We start from the raw sequence: 12,792 nt of genomic DNA, 5'->3' as shown, positions 1-12,792 counted from the left end.
ATGTAATATTCTAAATCCTTTGTTGTCATTTCAGCAGTGTTCACAGCATCTTCACCAGGAGTAGATTTCATCTCAGGTTATCATTTTCTTTGCTCAGGTGTAAGAAGCAACTCCTTTTTTGAAGTTTTATCCTGAGATTGCAGCAGTTCAGTCACATCTTTAGGCTCCACTTCTAATTCTAGTTCTCTTGCTATTTCTACCACATCTGCAATTACCTCCTCTGCTGAAGTCTTGAACCCCTTAAAGTCACTTATGAGGGTTGGAATCAACTTCTTCGAAACTCATGTTAATGTTGATATTTTGGCCTCCTCCCGTGGATCACAAATGTTCTTAATGGCATCTAGAGTGGTGTGTCCTTTCCAGGTTTTCAGTTTACATTGCCCAGATCCATCAGAGGAGTCACTACCTATGACAGCTATAGCCTTATGAAATGTATTTCTTAAATACTAAGACTAGAAAGTGAAAATTACTCCTAGATCCATGGGCTTGCAGAATGGGTGTTGTGTTAGGAGGCATGAAAACAACATTAATTTTCTTGTACGTCTGTCTCAGAACTTTTGGGTAACCAGGTGCATTGTCAATGAGCAGTAATATTTTGAAAGGAATCTTTTTTCTATTCAGCAGGTCTCAACAGTAGGCTAAAAATATTCAGCAAACCATACTGTAAACAGATGTGCTGGCATCTAGGCCTGTTCCATTTCTAGAGCATAGGCAGAGTAGATTTAGTGTCATTCTTAAGGGCCCTAGGATTTTCGGAATGGTTAATGAGCATTAGCTTCAACTCAAAGTCACCAGCTGCATTAGGCTCTAACAAGAGAGTCAGCCTGTTCTTTGAAGCTTTGAAGCCAGGCATTGACTTCTCATCTCTAGGTGGGAAAGTCCTAGATTGAATCTTCTTCCAGTAGAGTGCTGTTTCCATCTACATTGAAATTCTGTTGTTTAGTGTAGCCGCCTTAATCAGTGATCTTAACTAGGTCTTCTGGATGACTTTGCAGCCTCTACACCAGCACTTGCTGCTTCATCTTGCACTTTGATATTACGGAGACAGCTTCTTTCCTTAAACCTCCTGAACCTCTGCTAGCGTCACACTTTTCTTCTGCAGCTTCCTCCCCTCTCTCAGCCTTCATAGAATTGAAGAGAGTTAGGGCCTTGCTCTGGATTAGACTTTGGCTTAAGGAAAAATGTTAATGTTGTGGCTGTTTGGATCTTCTATCCAGACCACTACAACTTTCTCCATATCAGCAATAAGACTGTTTTGCTTTCTTATTCATTTTTCTTGTTCACTGGAATAGCACTTCTAATTCCCTTCAAGAACTTCTCCTTTGTAGTCACAACTTGGCTGTTTTGGTGCAAGTGGCTGAGCTTTCTTTCGGCCTATCTCAGCTTTCGACAATTCTTCCTCACTAAGCTTCATCATTTCTAGCTTTTGATTTAAAGTAAGAGATATGCGACTGTTCATTTGAACACTTAGAGACCCTAGTAGGGTTATTAATTGTCCCATGTTTAATATTGCTGTGTCTCAGGGAATAGCGAAACCTAAGGAGAAGGGAGAGAGATGGGGGAATGACCAGTCGAAGCAGTCAGAACACATAGAACTGTCATCCATTAAGTTCACCTTCGTATGGGCGTGGTTTGTGGCACCCTTGAACAATTACGATAGTAACATCAAAGATATTGATCACAGATCACCGTAACAGATATCATAATAATGAAAACATTTGAAACATTGCAAGAATTACCAAAGTGTGACACAGAGACATGAAGAAAGCACATGCTATTGGAAAAATGTCGTTGATAGACTTGCTTGATGCAGGATTGCTACAAACCTTCAGATTGTAAAGTGAAATAAAGTATAGCAAAGTGAAGAGCAATAAAATGAGGTATGCCTTTGTTATATTTACTCATACTTTGGGTAGCAGTGTAGTTTGTATGCTTAATTAAAATGGTAATTAAATATTATTTTACTTTTATTATTGGTTTGATAATAAAACCACTTCAGTGTTTATGTTACTTTCATATACACATGAATAAGGCACATAACTTCTCTTTCATATACACATGAATAAGGCACATAACTTCTCTAAAGGGTTGGTTTGATAAAATGAAATTGAAGCCCTTTTATCCCTAAATCGATAATAAATTCAGTGTTATTGTATATATAATTCATCTGTATTAGATAACATTAAAAATGTGCTCTCTGTATAATGTGAGAAAGTATGAGGGTACTTCAAAAAGCTCATGGAAAGATTCATATTATCTTTTTTTTTTTTTTTTTTTGTCTTTTTTCCGTGTCCGGCAACGGATCGCAACCCTCAGTGTTGCCCCCGCACTGGACCGGGGACCGGCAACGGGATCGCAAGCCTCGGTGTTGCTCCCGCGCCTCGCTCAGCCAGTGAGCGGGAGCCGGTCTGTATGTGGGATCCGAACCCTTGGACGGGAGCGCCGCCGCGCTTCCCAAGCAGCGCACTATCCAGTGCGCCACCGGGCCGGCCCCTCATATTATCTTTTAATTCCATTTTTCTCTGAACTTTTTGGAGTATCCTCAAATGAAAATAAAAATAAAAAATGACTTTTGGGTAGCAAAAGAAAGTTTAGGGGGAAGTTGTTAAAATGTAGGCCCCCCCCCCCCCCCCCCCCCCCCCCCCCCCCCCCCCCCCCCCCCCCCCGCAAGATTGGCTAGAGAATGTCAGCCGATCAAACTAGTAGTGGGATCTGTCTCTGTTGTAGACTTTGGCACTGAGAAGTTTGAGCTGTGCTGATCTCTCACAACTAGCTGATCCCTCACAACAGGAGAACTTTATCCCAGCCCCCTGAATTTTCACATTACAAGTGTACGTTAACACAATGAATGCTTCTGAAAAATGTTATAGAAATTAATCTTTGTTAGTGACTTAATTTAAAATGATATTTAAAAAAAAATAGTTTCCCAAGCTATTTTAATCCTTTTTTCTTTTTACAAAAGGGAAACAAAAGAGCAAACACACACACAAGTTTGCTCAGTCATGGTATATTTGTAAGCTCTCTTCTTGTAAAATGTCACTGAATTGTTAAGTTTCTTATAGTTAGCTGCTTTTGTCCAGTACCTCACTTATTTTATAGTTTGAAGATAGTTGTACTTCTTATACTTTTCTCATCTACTCCCATTTTTATATTTAAAAAAACTTTTAATTATGGAAAACTGTACACAAAAACAGAAGTAAAGAGAAGAATGTAATGAGCCTCATGACCCTATCATCGTGCTTCAGCACTTATCAGTATTTTGCCCATCTGATTTTCTAACGCCTTTAAAGTAATATCACATTTAAAAATATATTTTTTTTAAGAAAAGAGACTTGGTATTTAAGTGGGGAAAAAAAACCCCAAACTATTCCCAAGCGTTATCTCATAGCTATTTTATGTAGAGTTGATAATTATTAAAATGTTTTACCTCATAAAACAGTCATTTTTTGGAGCAAAAATATTAGCTTTTGTGCTATTTGCAATTGGACTGAGTTATTGAGCTACAACTGCATGAAACTCATTTGTTCCATCATTAGGTTGTAGGCATTACTTACCAATGCTTTTTATCTCATCTTAAATATTAAGAAAAACTTAACTCATTTATTTGTTTCAGCAAAGCAACCAAAAATAGATTTTTTAGGAGATGAGTTGGTTTGTTGATTATGATTTTCTTTGTCTCCTTTATTGATAGTCAGCTGTAGTTGAGGAAGCTGGCTTTGTAAGAGGGTGAGATGAAGAGGGCTTCTTTTGCTTTCGGGGCTAGATGCCGACATACATACAGTTACTTACAGTTCAATGCACAGCTGGGTTAGGGTGGTAAGCATGGTATGAATACTACTATGGAAGAGTTTGGGGGCATCCATGTGTGTAGGGGTGTGGTAGGAGACTTTCTGGGGGAGAAAGCACTGGCATTGGGCTTGGAGCGTGGTATTGACAGGCAGAGATGGATAAGGAAGGCTCATGGAATAGCCTGAGTAAAAAAGTGGCACTGTGAGTGTAGATTTGGGGAAAGTGTGTAGTAGAAATAGACTATAAAGGCGGAGGCAAGAGTAAATAAAAAATATAACAGTATAAAGAAATGAATGTGTATTGAGCACTTAAACCATGCAGTGTTTTAAAAGCTTTGCATGTGCTATGTCATTGATAATACAAGAGTAAATAAAAAATATAACAGTATAAAGAAATGAATGTGTATTGAGCACTTAAACCATGTAGTGTTTTAAAAGCTTTGCATGTGCTATGTCATTGATAATATATCAATTTTTGGGCCTAATAAGTGATAGAGACAGGAGTTAAACTGGGTCAGCCTGACTCTGGAGCATCACTGATGGCTTAGGGCCTTAAATGCCAGGTGAAGCTCCGTTGAGTATTTTTGGGGTCTTATATTGAATGGTGATACCTAGCAGGGCGTTAACTGACTTTTAAAAAGAAAGATTTTTGTCTATTATCATGAACTTTTAGCCTCTGTTGGAGTTTTAAAAATTAGGAATACTTAGCATTTATTCTCATAGTTGTGGTCCTGTTTTAGTCTGTTTGTGTTGTTATAACAGAAATACCTGAGACTGGGTAATTTATAAGGAAAAGAGGTTTATTTGGCTTACGATTCTGGGACAGCTGCATCTGGCATGGGCCTTAGGCTGCTTCTACTCATGGTGGAAAGTGGCAGGCAGCCGGTGGGTACAAGCAGATCACATGGCGAGAGGAAGCAGGAGAGAGAGAAGGTGCCAGGGTCTTTTTAAGCAGTGAGCTCTTGCGGGAACTAATAGAGCGAGAACTCACTCATTAATCCCCCCACCCCCAGGGAGAGCATTAATCCATTCATGAGGGATCTGCCCCCATGACTCAATTAGTTTCCACACTGCCACATTGGGGATCAAATTTCCACATGAGTTTTGGAGGGGACAGCACATCCAAACTCCATCAGGCCCCTAGCTAGATTCCATGATAAATGGGCTTCTATGTGAAGATGTAAGCTAAATTTCTTGGAACATTTTTTTCTCATTATAAAAGATGTGCATAATTATGAAAGTTGCGATACACTGAAAAGTTTAAAGAAGAAAGTTAAAAATTACTCAGAATTTAGTTAGCCAAAGACACATTATGAATAATTTTATATATTTTCTTCCAGAGTTTTTTTTTTTTTAAATGAATTTATTTTACTCTTCTGAGATTGTTCTTTGGGGAAGGTTTTGAGTCCTTTCTTATATAATGTATGACTTTTCTCCTCGTGTAGTGAACTCAGAAGAATTTAAATGATTATGCAATATTTTATAATGTGGGTGTACCATAAATCTCTGTCACCTTTTCTTTGTGTTGAGCACTTTTATTCTAATTTTTAAGTTCTTTTTAATGATCAACTTTTCTATATAGATTTTGTATTTTCTATCATGAAGTACATTTCTAGAAGTAGAGATTGAACATGAGGCAAAGACTACAAATGGAACATGAATGCTGTAGTCTGAAAGGCTAATGAAGAAAAGAAAACTGTATTGAAACATTAACTGTTGCCAAGGCTAATGTTTAAGTATACTGTGTACAGATTTGGAGATCATAAATTGAGAAACAAAGCATGAGAACTGAGCAAGAAAAATTTACTGAGATTTGTTAATTGAGAAGACAGGTTGAAAATCTTGATGTTCAACTGGAGAAGAAGCTGAGGAATAAGTCATTGTGAATATGAAGAGTGTTTTGTAGGCTGTGTGTAGCTATTTTCTGTTTCTTCAGAGTGCAGGAAAAAGTTGATATAGAGGAATTTAGGGTACATGTTGTGACTAAGGATTGAAAATTACTAGATTAATTTATCATGAGAGTTCTTTTTTGAGGTGTATACATTTTCACTGTGTTTAGGATTATATTCTGCTTATGGAGCAGTGCAGTTGAGGCGGTGTTGTGCAGGTTTTTTCAGACCTTTATTCCTAAGATTTATTTTGATATTCTAGTTTTCTCACCTGTTCTGTGTCTCCTGGTCTTATATGGAAAATAGAGAACAGTTATATTACGTTAAGGTTGGTAGTTTTGACTGAAAGGACAAACCAAAACAAGAAAACAAACAAAACGCCTGTTTTGTTTGTATAGCTAGAGAAATAACATGATTGATTTGCTAGGCTGTGAATAAAGTCCCAAAAGTTGAACATTCAGTTTAGTGAGGCCAGTGGAATTTGAAGTATGGGTGTGGAAATGTTGATGTTACAAGTAAGTCACATGTATTCGGATTGTGACAGTGTGACTGCTGACATGGTACTATGCCAATCATTTCTGCATAACTTCCATTGATTAAGAAAATTCTAAGTTAAAGATTTTAAGGTTTAAGACTTTGTTTCATCACAAAATACACATTCATTTTAGAAAATTTAGAAAATACAGAAGGTAAGAATAACAATTTCCTACAGTTTTTCCAGAGATAGTTGTTATTTACATTTTGTATATAATCTGCCAGTTTTTTTCCTGCACATAACTATTTTTCTCTCCTTTTTTTTTTTTTTTTCCTTTTTGTCTTTTTTCGTGACCGGCAACGGATCGCAGCCCTCAGTGTCGCGCCTGTACCGGACTGGGACCGGCCACGGGATCGCAACCCTCGGTGTTGCTCCCGCCCCTCGCTCAGCCAGTGAGCGGCCGGTCCACATGCGGGATCCGAACCCTCGGTGGGAGCACCACCGCGCTTACCAAGCGGCGCACTATAGTAGTGCGCCACCGGGCCGGCCCTATTTTTCTCTCCTTTTAAAAGACAAATACAACCACATGGTATCTGCATACTGCTTCATAACCCACTTTTTCTACATAAAACAGTATTTTTTTGTTTGTTTGTTTTTGTCCTTCTTGAGACCGGCCGCACCGCACTCAGCCAGTGAGCGCTGTGAGCGCACTGGTCATCCCTATATAGGATCCAAACCCGTGGCGCTACGGGCTCGGCCCATAAAACAGTATTTTTATTGTTGTTATTCCACTATGCCAATCTGCTTATTGAATATCTATAATGATATAATTGAAATAGGAGACGTATTAGTACTTCTCACCAAGTAGTAGATACTATCACTGGAGTGAGTATGTAACACAAATAATTAACAAGACATAGTGGTAGATAATGTGAGTATAGAGGAGAGGCTGGAGTGACTTTAAGCTGGATGAGAGGGGGGTATTGAGGTGGTCTTGAAGATGGATATAGGCTTTAGGTAAAGAAGGGACACATTTTAGGTACGGGAAGTGACTTGAATATTGGTGCAGAAGGGGCGTAAATGCATTTTATGAAATGTTACATTGAACTCTGAGTTTAGGGCAATAAGATTTGATCAGACATTCTTGAATAGATGGTTTAAATCCAGGTTGAAAGTCATGTGTTTCAGGAAGGAATGTGTAGCAGCAATATGCATTATGAATTGGGGCAAGGGATAAGATGCTTTTAAGCACAGTAATTCCCAAACCTGGCTGTCTTCAGGAATCATCTAGAAGTTCTTGTACAAGAAAAAAAAAAAAAAAAAAAAAAAAAAGAGAAAAAAACCCCATATAGATTCTTAGGTCTTTGTTCATGCTTCCCGAATCAGGATCTTTGGAAATGGAGTCTGCAGTCTAGTTTTGGGAATCTCCCCTAGTGTTTCTGACATACGATCAGGCCTAGGAGGTGCTTAATTCTGGGAGGCATCTGTAATACCTCGAGTGAAAATAAGGACGTGGGCCAAAGTGATGAGGGCATGGAGAAGAATGGAAAGGCAGGAGGCATGATTTTCTTATCATTTGAAAATTGATAAGATTCAGTAAGATCACTTAGAGTAGATAAAGAAGTCAGTTTCTAATGAAGTTAACTGCAAGAATGGTGGTGCTGGGGGTGTAGATGGGAGAATAGACCAGAGAGCAAGTTGTGTAAGCAAAGAGTTTAAAATTATTAGTCCAGAGTAAACCTTTGAAAATATTTCTTTTGGAGGGAAGGATGTATAGAGAAATGAGTGGAGGAGCCATGGGACAGAACCGTAGGTAACAACTGAGATTAGGGCTAAAACTGAAAGAGGCATGGACTACTCAGAGATAACTGGTATCCTGGAATATAAGGGCACAAATTTTGAGAATTTTTAAAGAGGTAACATTTCTCTATAAGTTCCACAAAAGAGTAACAAGGAAAATAAGTAAAACTAAACTCATTTTGTCACTCTTAGTAATAGACTTATTGGAGGAGAATATATGCTGTTAATGACAGTGTGTGTTTTTGGTTATTTCTTGGCCTTGTTATTTTTCTGTATTTCTGAAATGCAAGGATAATTAAAAGAAACGGTTTATAAAATTATATATAATTATATGAATAAAAGTACATATAAGCAAGTATATATATGCATGCACTTATGTAAATTATATATAACATTTTATATATGAAATTATATGTGTGTAAAAATTATACGGTAGAAAGGTTATGCTATCAGAAATAAGAGAGCAGGGCAGTTTTCCAATACATTTCTTAGAAACTAGTTATGAGAAGGGCTTGCAGGCTACTGATTCAACATATCCTTCTTAAATGCCTCTGTCTGATAGATACTGCCTTGTTTAGGGAACATATACATACATGAGATTACTCCAGATGTTTAGGTTAGGGAGGGGAACAATAATAGATAGCACTAAGTATTGGATCACAGCCTTGTTTGATTCCCAGAGCATCTAGAGGTCATCAGGCTGCTCCTTATAAATTCCTCTTATGATCTAGAATTGATTTGAATAATAAACAGTTTGAGCACATTATGTGTAGATGATATAAAATAATATCTGTAAGCAAGCACTTCAGAAGAAGAGGTTGAAAAAAAATCTTGATGGCTCCTGGTGTTTTGTTCATATTACTTTGTTCCTAATTCCTATTAGCAGATGAGTAGAATCAGACTCTGAAGTTCAAAATTCATGGTAGCAAAAAATTGAAAACAAGCTATGTATCCCCCAATACCTGTTTGCTTAAAACGCTCACATCTGTGCAGTAGAGTACTATGCACCTATTAAAATGATGATGCAAATATAAAATGTTGATGTAAAGATATAAAATTTTACAAAAAGAGCAGGGATTCCACCACCAAACTTATTTTTAAAAGTGGTGGCATTTTTTTATGACCTTTAGTTTTTTGTTTGTACTTATTTTGTATTCTTTTTTTAAAAAAAAATTATGAGCCCATATATATATATTTTTTTCCTTTTTTGTCTTTTTTTCGTGTCCGGCAACGGATCGCAACCCTCAGTGTCGCGCCCGTACCGGACCGGGACCGGCAACAGGATCGCAAACCTCGGTGCTGCGCCCGCACCTCGCTCAGCCAGTGAGTGGGAACCGGTCTGTATGTGGGATCCGAACCCTCGGCGGGAGTGCCACCGCGCTCCCAAGCGGCGCACTGTAGCAGTGCACCACCGGGCCGGCCCTGAGCCCATATTTTATAATCATAAGATAGTGTCTGTTGATTGAAAAAAGATGATGGGAGAAAAATTTGAGGTTTTTAATTTTAAGTGGAGAAAAGACTATCATTGTTCAATTGTAGTTTTTGAACAAAATAATTGCACACAATTTGGTTGGAATAGTAGCAGGATTTGTTTTTAAGGCATATAGTTCTGATGAGAATGGGCTGTAATGGGTACAGACTTGAGCAAGAACTCCTAATAGAATGAGAACCTTGACCAAGATAGAAATGGAGTACTGAGGTCAGCTTGAAAGACCTTTCTGAGGTGAAATTCACCACAAGAATTTGTGGATTGGATGTGGGATAAGCAAAAAGAAAGAATCCTAGATGATCAGTGTTGTAGTTTGGGAGATTGGGGGGATTGTGACACCCATTAGCCAAGACTGAGAATACAGGAAAGAGAAGTGGATTTTTTCCTTATCTTTCTTCCATTTTTTTGAAGAGGGGAAATCATGGGGTGGATGGTAAATTCAGTTTAACATGGGGGCTGAGAGCAGTGGCTTTGGAATCATTTTGCTTGGATTTGAATCTTATCCTTCCACCATTAGTCATGCATGATGTGGACTTGGGGTGACTTCACTTTACTTCCTGGGGCCCTAGTTTCCTCACCTGTAAAATGGAGACAGTAGTGCTACTTACTTTGTGTAATTATTTATGGGGATTAAGTAAATTAAAGTAAAATATTTATAACAGTTCCGATTAAAGATGATGTCTCATATGCAGTGAAACATAACGGGGACCTTCAAGCTCAGGTAACTGAGTTCTTGGAAATGTGGGCCTTGAACTCTATGGAGATATCTGGGCTAGTGGCAAGCCAACTTTAGAAAAGTCTGCTTAATTCTGCATATAACTAAAATAGTGCTTTATGTTGACTTTTAACCAGCTCTCTTAGAAATGAGCCTCTTGCAACTTAGGTCTGCATATGATAGGAATATTTCCTAGTATCTACTTTATAGTCAGTCAGAGTTAGGTTCCTGATAAGTTCTGTGGTCAGAGAATTCATGTTTGAGGGAACTAAAAATACAAGAGAATAGATAAATATGTTGTAAACCTATGCAAATTATTATAAATGTTTTCACATTCACTAAAGGAAGACAAAGGACAGCAAGCAAAATAGAATATCAGTGGTATTTTGAATTAATGACAGCATACCTGTACTATTATTACTTTACACTTACGGCTCATAGCTTACTCCTAGAAACTTTTCAGTCTCTTCCCCTCCAGTTTTTAAAAAGACATTTGTCAGTTCTGCATTGTTACAGATAGTATGCATATAAGGCATTTCCCTCCTGTTTTCCTGTGTTTGTTGTTGTGTCCAAACACTCATTGTGTGATTTTTGTCTCATTTGGGCCTGGATGTGGTTCCAAAGAGACTGAGTAATAACTTGGTGGTTGACATAGCAAAATTTTGGGCACAATTTATTTAATCCACTCAGCTGTTAGTTCTTGAACCTTCTCTTAGTGCTTTCTTGGTTTTATAAGTTCTTATGAATTTCATGAGAAATCACATGCCTCTATCCCCTGTCAACACATCTTTCAGCTACTCCCATTTCCAGGATTGCCCTTGGAGTAGTATAATGAGAAACCCAGGTTTATAATCCTTCATGTTCTTTATCTTGCCCATGGCTTTAGTGCAAAAATAACTTATCTACTGTTGGTTTTTACCATCTTTTCTGTTTGTCTCCATTTAAAAATTTTTTTGGTAAAAAGAATATTCGTATACAGCAATCTGTTATCTGCTGGAATGAAAATTTTCCTACTAGGGAGAGTTAATGTTTCATTCTCCTAAACTAAAATGCTTTTTACAAATTAATTTAGTGCTTGAGAGCTTTTGTTTTTTTGATGTTTAGGATGGTTGAGGCAGAAGAGTGAGTACAGGGTCTAAAATCAGGCTTAGACACACAGCTGGCTTCTTGCATCTTTGTAGTTTTCTCATAATCCTTTTAGTGATCCTTAATGAGAGGAATCTTGGTATGGTGAACTTTGGTGTGCCACCAGAGTTCACAAACTGTGACCTTAGGCCTGTTAATCTCTCTGACTCTTGCTTTTCCCACTGATAAAATGGAAGTAGCACTACCTATTTTATAGGACTGTTATGAGATTAAATGTGTCAACATCTGTGTAGTGTCTCTGCTGAGTGGTTGGTACCTCATACGTGTTCAGGAAATGTTCTTTCCTCTATAGTTTTACTAATAATTTTGGTGTGATATCACATTGTAAAGTCTTGTGTTTTTTGCTTTCTTTCCTCCTCTCCTCTCCTTCCCTCTTCCTTCTCCCCTTTCCTTTTGACTGTGACTGTTTCCTAGGGATTTTGAGGGGAGAGGTAAATGTTCTTGGTTCTTAGAGTTTCACTCGAAATCCCCAGTTAGTGTATTTGCTTTTTCTCTGTAGTGCTACTTGGTCATCTTATTGGGAATTACAGATAAAAAATTTTTTTTCTTCAGTGTTGAGTATCAAAACCATGACATTTTTCTATTTTCTTTTGCCTTTGACTCCTTTGGCTATTATAATTCTAGAAAATCTATTTCTAAAATTACTCTATAGAAAGACTTCTGTTACTTTTTTAATTAGTGTAAATGAACAAAAGCTTATAAGGACTGTTAGTCACAGTGTATAATTTTCAAATAATCACATATAATTTTAATCCATGGAATCAAATTTTAGATTTGTCTACTAAGTTTTCCTTATTTCATTTTTCTAGGTTTTTATTTTTTGGTTGTTTACTCTTCATGGTCATTTTCTGAACTATCAAAATTGTCCTTTTAAATCCCATTGTGTGTTATATTTTATTTTTTCATATGGGTTAAGTTTTCTAAATTGTGAAACATACACATGAGAATATATGTAACATGTAAAATTAAAAACAAGTAAAAATCAACTGCGAACTTGCACCAAACTTAGTAAAACAGTACCTCATCGGTACTTTTGAAGCTACTTGTATTATACTGATTTTTTTCATTAGCCTCTTGTAACACTTTCCTCTGCTTTAGTTATTTTGAAATTAGATATAATTTTTAGTTTGGTGTCATTACAAAACACTGTGACATTAAAGAATACATTGCATCTGCCATTTAGTTTATTAGCTCCTGAGTTAATATGGATTTGCCTTATCATAGTAATGCATTCACTTCAATCATAGTCTTGCCACTGTGATCTTTGTGGACTAGTATTTTTATACATCTTGCTACGTCACTGCTTTTAATTAGGGGTCCTGTCTCTCTCTCTCTCTCTCTGTAGAGAGACACAGATACCAAGAGACTAAGCCCAATACCTATCCGAGTATACCATGTGCTTCACAGCCTGTTGAAATTCTACTATCCCTGAAGATATGCTGTAGGTTACTTTTTTTTTTTTTTTTTTGTATTTTTGTTTGAATTCCTTA

Source organism: Galeopterus variegatus, unplaced genomic scaffold, assembly GCF_000696425.1.
Source record: "Galeopterus variegatus unplaced genomic scaffold, G_variegatus-3.0.2 Scaffold475, whole genome shotgun sequence".
Classification (NCBI taxonomy): domain Eukaryota; kingdom Metazoa; phylum Chordata; class Mammalia; order Dermoptera; family Cynocephalidae; genus Galeopterus; species Galeopterus variegatus.
The sequence above is the reverse complement of the archived record's forward strand: the minus strand, read 5'-3'. Positions refer to the sequence as shown.